The sequence below is a fragment of the Corapipo altera genome, unplaced genomic scaffold (genome assembly GCF_003945725.1).
Source record: "Corapipo altera isolate COAL_440 unplaced genomic scaffold, ASM394572v1 67, whole genome shotgun sequence".
NCBI lineage: Eukaryota > Metazoa > Chordata > Aves > Passeriformes > Pipridae > Corapipo > Corapipo altera.
Genome location: NW_020884906.1, coordinates 176,178 through 189,577, shown reverse-complemented (window position 1 = coordinate 189,577; position 13,400 = coordinate 176,178). Strand labels below are relative to the sequence as shown.

General features: G+C 42.1%; 1 long non-coding RNA gene across 1 annotated transcript; it reads right to left on the bottom strand.

Annotated features, from left to right (window-relative positions):
• Nucleotides 1–3,422: 3,422 nt before the first annotated feature.
• On the bottom strand, nt 3,423–12,630 carry LOC113951374. Its single transcript, XR_003529127.1, has 3 exons — nt 8,506–12,630; nt 7,829–8,173; nt 3,423–7,735 (listed from the first exon to the last, which is right to left on the bottom strand). It is a non-coding gene; the product is annotated as an uncharacterized LOC113951374 (long non-coding RNA).
• Between the last annotated feature and the right edge of the window lie 770 nt (nt 12,631–13,400).

Sequence of the window (13,400 nt, the reverse complement as noted above, 5' to 3'; positions counted from 1 at the left end):
TCCCACTGCTCGATCCCACCGCTCATCCCACGCCCCGTCGCGGTTCTCTCCCGTGCCCCGGCTGAGGGAAGGACGGGGCTCGCGGGGCTCGAGGCGCGGTCGCACCCACTGTTGTCCCCCAGCGCACGCGAAAGCCGAGTGACCGTGATAAGGGCGAGTTTAGTTCTGACATTTCCTGAGCTCGTAACCTCTTTTTACACGCTGTTTTTACATGGAATTTCGTTTTCCTGTTGGCTACTTCCAGTACAAATGTAAATAAACTCTGCAGGGGAGGTGAAAGCACAGTCGATGGTTTGTCTGAAGCCTTGGGTCACTCCTCGCCACAGTGACATATCTTTTCTGTTTCCCTTAAAGGCTCGGTTTTCCTAAAATAGCTTTTTCTTCTTTGCAAAAGTTACACACAAGGACCTTAACTCCACTTCTTCTTTTTTTTTTTTTTTTCCCTGCAATTCCCTAATGATCCTGTCAAAAAGCACTAAACCCGGATCTGAGCCCCTACTGCAGCCCTGCCTTGGCTGTTCGAGGTGTGCAGGGTCTGTGGTCAGGTACATCTCACACACCTGGCAGTGCTCATGTCTCCACATTCACACCCTTCCCAGTCTGTCAGCAGAGCACACTGTGATCAGCCCGTCACCCCTGGACCACCAGGCTTTTTTCTTTTAAGTAGTTATTAGTTTTTAAATTATTAATTCCGGTGTAACAGTGCTCAGCCAGAAGATGTTCCATGACTATCCAGTTGCTCCCAGGTTCTCCCTGGTAATCCTTTGCCCTATTCCTTAACATTTCTCTCAGATCTGCATCTCTTCCTATTGATGTTTTTCACTACTGACATCTCTTCTGGCTACTGTGCTGCTTCAAGTCTGTCTTTGCCTTGCAAGTGTCCCTGCCGATGTCTCTGCCTATGTCCTACTTCTCCCAGCTCCCATAGGGTCATTTCTGGCATCCCACCTTCTCCTGTCCTTACTTGCTCCAATCCAGCTTCCTTTGCCATCAGCTGGACAATTGTGTTTTTCCACAACTGTACAATCCCCTCATTGACACTTGCTCACCTCCCCAAAACACCAGGCTGGCTTCTGACCAGGAGGGAAGCCACTGTTTTTGGATGCACATCCAGATGTCCCTGAGGCCTCTCCCTTGGGGCTCCAGGTGCCACCCAGCCTTAGCTGATGGAAAGCAAGCTCTCAGGCAAGAGCAACATAATCTAATAAACTTCTCTCTGTATTTAACAGACATTCAATTCTACAGCTCATGGGTTTGTGTATTTGAGTGGGATAATGCTTCTGATGTATTTATTTTTACTTGTTTATGTTTTCCTTTCCATGATGTATTCTCCTTCACTTTAGAAAAAGTGTTTTTTCACTCAGATATTGTAGACAGCAGTAAATGCGAGTGTTTAATTTTTCTGAAACCAAGTAAAATATTATTTAAAAGGTTGTCTTAACTCTAAAAGTGAAATTGTGCTTACAGTTCTGATTACATACATAAATAAATCTGTCATCAGCAAATGCAAAACAAATTATTGTAGAGAATCTAGCTTAAACACAGCCTGTCACAGCAAATTTAATTAAAAACTGGCACGTATCTAGATTATTTTCTACTTTCACTGGGATGTGCCTGATCAAAAAGGAAACCAACCAGGCAGGCCAGGAAATTGTGGAAAGACTGTCAGCTCCTTTGAGTGCTGTGTTCAAATATGTGTCTAATCCAATTAAACCCAAATAAGTGGTCAGAAGCTATGGAATGCTTACCCAAAAACTCCTCCCATGACAGAACTCAGTGCACGTATTTCAGTGAAGCTCTGCTGTTGCTGAGAGCAGACAGGAGGAGTATCAACTGCTTTTCAACGTACTGAAACACACTGCCAGTACCTGCACTTAATGTTGGGTCTTTTGCCTTAACAAGGCGACACTAAAGCCTCAATTCTGGAAAGAACATAAACACATTTTAAGAAAATTATTAGTTCCATGCTTAAAGTAAAGGGCTGTGTTTGGGGAGAAGAGATGATACTTACTGAAAAATGATGGCAGATAATGAGAACAAGGAGGAAAAAACCCTCCTTATTTCAAATAGAAATCAAAGCACCTCTGAGAAGAGTTTGTCGAAGCAGAAACACAGTCTCTGCAGTTTAACAGGTATATCAGGAAACAGCTAAGCCATACAATCAGTCTGTGCAAATATGCCATGGTTTGGACTGTCTCCATCTTCATATGACGTTCAGGAATCACATGGATGAGTTCATCCTACAATGAGGGTCTAGAAATTCCCTGTAACACATGTATTACTTTAACTGTTAATTCGTGTTCTGTAAATAGGTCTCTTGAAAAGTGAACATCATCTCATGAAGGCCCTGTGAGCCCTGGGATCAGCACTGTTGGGCTGGGGCCAAGGACAAACACCACAGAGCTGCCCTATGGTGCCACTCTTCAGTGGGGGTGGGAGGGATTTCAGGGTTTTGTGCTAATTCAAAACTGAAGCCATATGTGTCCAGATCATCATCAGTCTGTTAGTTTTATTATTTGTCTGGGACATCAAAGCCATGGCTTTCTTGGTAGCTGCTCTAGGAGTATGGCACTTGCTTTTGGAATAAATCAGTGTGACCCTGAACCTCCTCATCACCCCAACAAAACACAGGCATTAAGTATATACAATTTTCCCAGCATTATTTAAAAAGACCTCAAGCCTTTGTGCGGGGGTGACGAGAGAGAAAAAAGACACGTTAAAATGTTTTATAAAGATATATTTTAACTTCTAAGGCACTCAGGAACCATGGTAATGGTTCCTGAAATTGCTTAGATATGAGCTCTGATCCACAGGGAACTATTCTAAGAGCATCAGATGCTAATGACTTCTAGTTAGTACCGACCTGGGCTGGATCGAATGGGTGACACAGAGCTGAAATCCCTGGAGATCTTCATCTGAATGTCAGCTACTGCTCTGACAGCATAAAGTGACCTCAATGAAAAGGAGGGTCTCGCTGTAATCTCACACTGTTGGGAAGTTAAAAACAGTCTCTCACCCAAATTGCTGTCCACCTGATGCCAGAACAAATTTAGTTTTCCCCTCAGTATTTCCTTTCTTCTCCATTCGACATTCTGATGGAGTTTGCAGGGAGCTTATGGTGGCTCAGACACCATGGAGTTAAAACTTGTAAACAGATTGCTGTGGTTGTTCTGTGCATGCCAAGGGGAGCACAAAAGATTATTAATTGCAGAATGATACTGTCAATAACAGCCTTGATCCTGCACTGGGCATCATCCTGTCACTGTCAGAACCTGTCACTGTTGTAGGAGATGTCTTGTATTATCTATCATGTTCTGGGTATGTTTGCTCTTTACAAATATAATTTGAAAACATAGTTGCAATTTTAAGTCATTTTTACGTTTCTTAATTTTGAACACATAGTTTACAATTATACTTTAAATATCTTACAAGGGATCCATTTTACAGCAACCTTAAAAGCTTATTATATAAGTCTAACAATTTTAATTAACATACTGACATTTTGTTGCTGTCTGTGTAAAATTAAGTTGCTTTTATTTTTCATCTGCAGTAGCAGCAGCATCCAGGCACTGTCCTGCAGTTCAGTAATGGAAATTTCCCAGCCTCAAAGCACACTCTGTCTCAGTCAGCTGCAACAAAACTCTGGGTGATTTCAATGTTGTTGTGTGTGCTTTACTTGTCCTCGCTTATCTGGAGCTTGTATCTTTTGAAAACCAGCTACTCCTCATGAGCTTGCTTCATCTTGCCCAAGACTTAAAATTCAGTAAACAAGCTGGGAATGATAAAAGAATTGAATCACCAGATAAAGAGTTATTTTACAGGTCTGACAAAACAAAACATACATGTAGTCAGTATTTATACAGAATGTTGCAGTGACTTGTGAGTCGTCACTGAGGTCCTGGTACATGACCTTTGTTTTCTTGTGCTGAAGCTTTATGAACTGAAAGACCATTAAGTTCTTACAAAAAGATTTAGCTAGTGTATTATATCAGTCTCTGGATCTCCATATTTCTGGTATAACTGATTGCTAGGAAAATAAAAAACAATTAAAAAAAAGATACAAAATTATTACAAAGCCTTGGAAGTATAATAATTGACAAATACTAAACCATGCAGCCTGTTCTCCCACTTGTTCTCTGTTCAGCTGTAAGGCAGGACAAGTGATGCCTCCAGCAGAGGCAGAAGTCAAAGCATGTAGAAACAGGATGATTAGGGTTTTACGTTGTCCAGATATTGCAGTAGCTCCATTTTTAATACTTCTTGCTCATAGCTAAAGAATTTAGGAAGCATTTGTGATGAAGAGGTTGGCTGATGTTAGGACAGGGGAGAAACAGTGATTCAAGAAAAAGTAAAAGAGAATGAGGAGGGAAGAATGTAAATTAAAATCAACAGGTAGTAGGAGTAGAAGGGTCATAGCTGGAGGGGTGACATCCAGACCCCACTCCATCCAGCTTCGTGTATGTGAAGCCCTTGGCAGACACACAAGTCCCTTCATGGAGAACTGGTTTGGAGAATGATGCCAGGCCTTCCAAAAAGAGCTCACCAGGACTTGCTTTCCCTGACATCATTGGCTGCTGGGGTGATATCCATCACAAGTACACTGTGATGTTGACTAATGACTGTGATGGCACAGGTATGTCCTACCTGTCTGCTCTTATTATATTTAGTATAAACAATGGGCAGTGACTGAACAGAAACAAGTGATAAGGGACAGTACACTAATGGCATTTTGACATTTTCACCTAAAAGTCACCAGGGTTTAAAATTCAGCCAGCATTGATAAAACATCCCATGACAACTGGGTGGCAGCCTTTAGGAGCAGGTTGGAGGCTTAGCACAGCAATTTTGAATATAAGGTTCCATATGCAAAATAAACTGTCCTACTGAGTTTTCCTGGCAGATCACATGGAAACAGGATTCCTTCTTCTCCTCTGCTGGGCAGGTGCTGGCCTTGCTGACATGGAACTGCAGAAGAGGCATCTCCAGATTTATGGCTGGGACACACTTCAGGGCACCTGCAGGGAAATCTGCATCTTTGCTCTCTAAGGTGCACCTGTGCTGTGGGAGGTATCAGTCTATTTTCCTTGCACTTGGCTCAATCCACTGACCTGACAGCCCATAGAGTCTGTGCTGCTCATTTTTAATAGATATTGTAAATATTACAGAGATCCATTTCTACAGTCCAAAATTGATGAATCATCATTCTTTAAAACAATCTTTTCTTTTGCAGTTTTGCATATCTATAGCAGATAAAAGCAGTACAGAGAAGAGTAATTTCCTGAAGGAAGTAGTGTCAACATATTTTGAAAAAAAGAGCCAAGCTGTTGGAATCTGTGTTGCATTACAGGGTAATGCAATATCTCTGAGCACTTCCTGTTTATCACGAGAGATACAGTTTTCACCACATCATAAAACTTTCAAACATTTGTTAATAAACACTCCTAGAGAAAAAATAATTTCCAAATATACACCCCCCGTGGCATCTGTCATTATAAACAAAAGAAGGTTTTCATTATATATATCAGAGGACTATTTGTGTGAGAGAAGCAGATTCTGAGGGTTCCATCCACCTCCTCCTGGAGGCCATGTTGCATCTCTTATTAGGTCATTGCACCCCAGCACATAATTCTTCTTATATGTAAACAGCAAGATGTTTGAATGACCAAATGTAATTTTTACTATCATCATTTGTCATTTTTTTAAACAGTGTGGGGACACAGAGAATGAACATCTGCAGAATTGCAGCACAGAGTCTTGTATGGAAATGACAAGAGTAAGATTTGCTTCTAACAACAATAATCTGCCAGTGCTGAGGTACCCAATCAAACATACAAATCGTCCAGATGTTCACAGTGGTATTGTCTCACTGTGTAGCCTTTCTCACTTGACAGCTTTGTTGCCTCAATTAATTTTTCGGGATAAATTAACCTTGCTGGAAAAGGTAGAGCTGGGGAGCAGAAGAGTGCAGATTTTTCAACACCAGCAACCTTGATGTTGCAATTTGCACACCCAGCAGATAAAATCTTTGGCAAGGAAATGCAAATTATTGTGACTGATTCAGGATGTTCTTGTGATCATGGCTGGGACTTGGTCTGCAAGCTGACAGGGTGGGGGTTGGGGAGGGAATTCAAGGTTTCTGTCAATTCTACAGGGAATAAACATTTTGATAGGTACCTGTAAAACAACAATACTGTACAGTGAGGCACAAGACAGGCTTGTGCCTCTTACAGCCTCACCACTGAGGAAGGCTTGTCAAGTTCAGAGCAAACTACAAGGCCTATCTGTTCCAGATGGGAACATCTGAACTGCAGTTTCATGTGATAAAATCCTGCTGCACGGAAATTCAAGATGGGTAGTGACTACGTACAATTCTTACTCCTTTAAATCGCTATAACATTTAAAACTCTGCCACACAGACTGTTATCAGTTAGACCAGGGGAAAGACTGAACCTCAGAAAAGTTCCCTCCAGCTACCAGCACCACATCTAGCAAAATTAAATTAATAATTAAGACATTTGTAGCTTTTTGGATTTTTAAAGTTTTAACAATCGGAAAATTATCTGGCTCACATTATCTTTGTCTTACCTGACATATGGTGGTTATTATTGCAGATATGAAGAGCCTCATGATAAGAGATGCCTTTTGTAAGTGCAACACATCCATTGTAATCAGGCACTACATTTATCTTAACTGCATTACTGAGTCTCTGGGTTTTGTAAAAGTGACACAAAATTGTTTTGATATCCAACAGCATCCTGCATCTCAATTAACTTTTCAATACGATGTCTCATTTCCCACTTATGTAAATAGTCAAACTGAATCCCTGGCCTGGAATCCTACTACTTTAAAAAAAAGAAAAAGAACACCATTCTTTTTGAAGGACATGGCAAAATATCTGCAGGATGATGCTCTGCATCCAATTTTACATGTACCATTAACGGCAGCAGGGTAAGATTAAGTGATTATTCTCTGCCAACAGTACATGTGGGGGAGCAGACAACAGATGTGCAGCCACTTAGCCTATGCCTTGTGCACCAGACCGTGGTATGGAAATTCACGTGGATATTTAATTGTTATTCAACTACAAGTTGCTTGGATTTATGAGTCTGGGAAGCACATATGCTGCAGTGAGAAATGAGTGTTTATTAGCACAGGAGCTGTGCTGGCCTTTCCTGCAGAGAGGCAAAGTACCCCCATCTAGAGAAAATGGATTAAAAGGGGGCTGTGCACCACTCTTATGTCCCACTTACCTTTGTGAAGTGCAGTTGGATAAATGCCAATATATGGATACATTTCCATCATGAACTCTGAACAGCTTTTACTGCTGCTTATCACAGATAATAAAATGCAGCAGCTGTCCTTTTATCAAATACCAATTTAGAGAAATGTATGTCTAAATAAGGGACATAAGCAAGATCCCACTTTCAGGGACAGCCACATGGATACATAAGAATAAATCCTTTAAGAGCTAGGATGGGACCATCATCTTGTATTCAAGAATTTTTCCAGTGCTTTTTGCAACCTTCTGTGGTTACTCTGCACATGTGCTCTTTCCTCCTTGGTTCATCTTCCAGGACTCTTACCCATGCCAACATCTTCCTGGTATCCTGCAGTTCCATTCAGTCCTTTCTCTGCTGTGTGGGTTGGTGCTGCTGTGTGACCTTCCTTCACCCATCCAGTCACCCTCCATGGGTCAGGCAGTGTTCATCCTGTGCCCTTTTGAGGGAAGCCCCACCTAGGAGGTGAAGTGGGAGGTTAGGCATCAAATAGCAGTGAGGCATCCCCCCAAACACACCAAATCCTCAGCAAAAAAATCTGATGTTCATACTTCTCTCACTCATTGCAGTTCCAGTCTCCATTCTCACAGCATCTAATTCTTCTCATTTCCTGGGCTGGTATATTTTTTACTGAATTTATTTTCTTGCAGTTTACTGAGCTGCATGAGCTCATTAAAGAGGCAGACAAGCACCAGACCTGCACATTGAAAGCAGCAGGGCTGGAAGCAGAAGCATCATTTTGATACCAGCAGTCTTTTGGATTTGGCTCAGCTGCCAGGTGATATCAGTCCATAAGACGAGTTTCAGCTGTAAAACACAGAGGTTTGACTGCACTGCTGAGAAGCCTTCAGACACTTCTCTTGCCTTTGCCATCCTTTGCTGCACTTTTCTCTGTTCTTGAAAAATGCAGGAAAAAGCAATCATGAGGGCAGTTTTATAGTGACTTCCTCACCACCTTCTTTCTGCTCGTCCTCTGCCTCTCGTGTTTCTACCGTTGACCCTTCCCAAAGTCTTTCTGCTGTAATTCTCTCTGCTCCTGGTGGCTTTGTCCTACCATCTCACAAGCACCTGCTGTCCTCTAGAAATGTCCTCTCGATCCAGGGTCTTTTTCCTTGCAAACACACTGCACAAGCCAGACAGACAAATGCAGGCCTCCTTTCTCAGGACAAGTGTTCAAAAAAAAAAAAAAAAAGTATTACACAATCATCAAGACATGCGCATTACTCACCAAAACAATCCAGAGGATTCTATTTCTGCCCCTCAGCACTCCAGTAGCACCAGGGCCCCAAGGCAGGACCCAGGAAGGACTGTGGGTGTACAAACCCAGCCCTGCAATGGAGGACTCTGCTTTGTGCAATGATCAGAAGCCATCCTGCTGTGGAGGACAGAAGTATCTTGCTGTGTTTGTTTTGTGATGTGGTCTGATCATTTATACTGTTGAATTAATAAAAATAACAAGACAGAAGCTTTCCAAACGGAATCCATTTCTAACTGTCATTCATTGCTCTATTCTTGTTCCACACACATTAGGAAGTGCACATTATCTGGTTAATCAAGACAATAGAAACAAATAAATGCCTTTATATTGTAAGGGAAAAAAAAGTCTTTCTAGAAATACTGTAGAAACAGTCACATCCTCTATTTCTGTCTTTTAGAGGAGGCAGGCTGTGTCTTATTATCATCAAGGAAGAAGTAAACAAATGTAATTTAATCAGTTCTGTCTTTCTTTTATTTGCATCAGCCAGAATAAAAGACAAAGGCAGAATGGAAAACAGCAGCTTTGTGCTAGAACTTTGAATGCACAAAATACTTCTTTCTCCAGCCGTCAAATATTAAAAAACGCTCTGCATACCAGTAATAATAAAAGTGTCAAACAATTGACCACAATGGGAATCACAATGCTTCATTAAAAGCTCTGAAGCAGAGTAGAAAAGCTTCCAGCCGTTTGCTAAACAGAACTAAATGCTCAAATACTTTCAAAAAGTGTCAGAAGATGCTTTCATCTCATCTAGTCAGGCAGATAAATATCTCCTTGCTTATTCAAGCCCTGTCTCCGAGCTTGTGCCACTTCACCAGTACCAGCTGCATGTGCTGTGCTGGGGCTGTGGCACCTCTCAGAACACCACAAGAGGTTAATGTCCTCCCCCAGGGATGAAGCTCCATTGCATGTGGCACAGGGATTTAATCAGTAATTTTATATTTACATATGTAATTATGTATTATTTGGAGAACCTAACCTATTTGTTCAGCTGACAGGCGATGTTGTGATAAGGAATTTCAGCAGACAGGATATTTATAGATCCTTTATCTCTATGTACAATCAGAGCTAAAACGTCAAACAATACCCCAATGAAGGGTTGTTTCAGTTCAACTTTTCCCTATTGTTGCTTGTCCTTTTTTTTCTTTTCTTCCTTCTGTCTGGTTACTGCCTAAAACTTGGCAGTGAGAGAAAAAAGGGAATGTGACTCACACTGACAACTTCATTTGCTGTAAGAGACCTCAGTAATTGCTCTAACCCACTTACAGGAAAACTACCCCTCCTCTTTCTCTCTTCCTCCACCCTTAGACAGACAGAGGCCACGCTTGTAACAGGAGCAGCCGGCTGCTCTCAGAGGTCATGCTATCACTTATGGAGTAACCTAGCCTCTTTCTTTTCAATTTTCTTCTTCTGGATTTCAAGTTAACCCCTCACAAGAATTTAGAGCAGCTTCAGTTTAAGGGGCATCTTCCTGATGCGGATTTTTCATGAGTCTAATAACCAGGGTTTGCAAAGGGCTCCCAGCTCAAATGCAGCAGGGATGAGGTGGCTGCTCCCACAACACACAGGGCTTGGCAGCCATAATGGCAGCTCCAGGATAAAGCTGCCAAGAAGTCAAACAATTGTCACCTTTTCCTTTCCTTGTGGGATGGGAATGGTAAACAGGAACAGGAGAAGATTCAGCACAGCGCCGTGCAGCACTCTACCAAAATATATTTTCATTTTTACTTACATAATCAACACGAGCGGCATTCGTAGTGAGGTGGCGGAACAGATGGCAAAGACTTAGTTTCCAGTAAGACGTTAATTAACAACAAACTCTGGTTTCTGCTGGAGAAGGGGGTTTGTTCTGCTCTAGCAGGGTTAAGATGGGTGCTTACTACATAAGACAAAACTCAGTTTCCCCAGACAGAATTGTGATCTTTATATTTCTTTTTGCCATTACATCTCTGTTGACTTTTCCAGGATACTCTCTAAAGCACAGCAACATCTCAAATGCAAAGCCTTATTAAAAACCATCCCAAGTTTGGATCCTAGCAGTAGCTTGGGATTCTCTTTGCAAACACTTCTGACTGTTCTGTGAACATATAAACACAAAGAGGAAAGACAAGAAAAGTTAATATGATTGAGAGAGCTTTGTTCAACTTGCACTTCAGGTGAAGCTTGTTTTACATACAGCAGCTTTTACAGATATGACTGAAGTTAAAGCTTTCTTACATACATGCTTTGCATGAAGTTCTCTCTCTTCTTCCCTCTGGTCCACACGCTTGGAATTAAAATCTTCAGCACACTGATGCAGCTGAGTTGGAAAGAGCTATCCCAAGGGGACTGAAGCAGAAGGTAGCTATGCAAGACATTTATTCAAACCACAGGCAGAGAACACACCACCCAGCCACGGTGAATAAGGAAACGGCACATGCAGCTGAAAAGTCTATTGTCTATTTTTCCTCTGACAAGCTGGCTCGACAGCCAGGCACACTGACCACCCCACAGACATCCAGCTCTTCCCTCCCTGTGCTGCAAGGTGAAAGAGATTCCTTCTTCCTGCTTTCTATTCACCATCAGAGGCTCTCCAGAGTCACACGCCCCAGTCCTGCAGAGGCCTGTGGGCCACATTCCCCCGGGGATTACATCCATCCCCACCAGGGGAGAGGGAAGAGAGATGCAGGCCTGAAGGGATGGGCAAGCACTGGGAAGGGAGGAGCTGAGGGGAGCAGGGGAAGAAGTGAGCTACAGAGAACCTCCAAATGAACACAGGCAGGAGCTGGAAGACAGTGCTGCAGGAAAGGGAGAGGGGAAGCAGTCATACACTGTAACTATATTATATAAAATATGGCAGCAGGGCATCTAGATTTATCCGCTGTGGAGCTTGGAAATGAACCTATTATTCCCACCTCTCAACACTCATCCCTCTGCTGCCAGCATATCTCTTAACACCTGACAAGAAACGTCTCTGCCCATTCTAGTGACATGCACATCTAGAAAGGATGCCTTTCCATTACTCCCACTTTCTCCATGCAGGTAATAGATGGTTGTGGGTCTGTGCTGTAAAGCTGAAAGTCACGCCTCTACTCATTACTTAGTGGGAGTGAATGATATTATTGCAGAAGATTTTTTTATTTTCTTTCAATGTGTGTATTAAAAACATAATCGGGATGAGTTAAAAATTACATTACAAGAATACTGCGGTTATGAAGTCATAACACTAAAAAATGAGTATATGCCTGAACCAAGAATGTCTCTTCCACCTTTCAGCAGCTACTTTTAATTAAAAGTATCAGGTAGGCTCCCATGCCATATTGCTCTCAACCATGAAAAAGTACATCCTGACATTGTTATATGGAGCCCAACTAACCTAAGATTTGGGCCTCCATCAGTTCATGTGGTGTTAAACCAGAAATGGGCCACAGAGAGTATTTTGCATAGATCAGATGGCAGAGATTCTGCAGGATGATCTTCAGGAGAAGTGTCAGATATCACTGAAACTGTGCTTAGGAGGTGCAAAGTAGAGGAAAGAAAAGAACACAAAAAATTGTATTCTGCTTAGCCTGTCCTCCTTTTGCAGGGGTAAAGAGGGAGATGTGAGAATCAGCAGAACTGTTTCTGTACTTAGAGTTGCTTTTTTGGGAGGCAAGGACGAAAAAGCCTTTGCAGATATTACCTCTAAAAAAAAAATGTAATCAGCATAACAAGAAGTTAATTCTTCAAGCAAAACTAAAAAGAGAAGGACCAACAGACGCATAGACAAGTACTGACTTCAGTGGAGCTGCAGGGCTGAATTTGGCTCCAATTCTGTGAAGTACTTTCAAAGAAGGAGCATTCTGCATACAAATGAGCATTAAATAATTTGCATCATTAAGAGAGCTCTGAGCAGCTCATCTGGACTTTGAAAAAAGCTAAAGGAAATGTACACTGTCTAAATACCACTAAGGACAGTCATTAACGAGCATTAAGACATCTACAGTATTGACACTGAGCTGTAATAAGAGACCCAATCTCCTTCCCAGGTTATTTTCTTTATTGATTTGTAGAATTTCTCACACATGAGCTTTAGAGTGTGACAGAGCTCAGCAATTAATGTAGGTACACCCCTTAAAGGACTATACAATTCTTTTTTATATTGCATCTTTTAATTTTACTTTTCTAGAAATGTTTGGTATAGACACCACCGACAATTTCAGCACCAAAGAAACAAAGAGGTAACTGGATTTACCCAGGATGACACACACAGTGTAACAGAAATAGCCAAATGGGTCTGGAAGTCCCGTTTCCCTGTCTATCCATTTCACTTGATCAGCTCTAAGCAGAGCTGCTGCAGCACTGGGATAAACTGTGGCCTCACACTGTATCTCAGATGCTTGGAAACATGTTTCCGAAGTAGCAGACAGCGCAGGACAGCGCAGAAGGTCAGGTGAAGAAATAAAGTTGTGCAAAGAACCAAAGGTACAATACAGTTGAAGGTACTCAAGTGCCAGAGCTGCAGGAGTTGAGGAGTGATGGAATACTGGAAGCTAAACATGCACAGCAAAGTGCAAAGGGGGAGGCAGGGGCAGGCACCAGCCTACGGGCAATTGAAGGGGAGCTGGAAGGAATCTTTAATGAAGGCAGAAATCGTTCTGGGTGACTCAGAATATTGGTATTCACAAAGAGAATTGAGAACAGGCAAAAATAAATAAAGCTGAAAGCAAAACCCAAATCCCTCTCAGTAACCAGAACACTGAAACAATCTGAAAAACCAAACAACAGGTCCTTGTGAAAACCTCTCCACAGCTGGCAAGGGCTGCAAGCAGCTCCCACTGCCCCAGCCCAGGAGCTTTGCAGGCTGCTGTTGTGCTGACACCCTTTTTCTAGCAAAATGCAGCCCT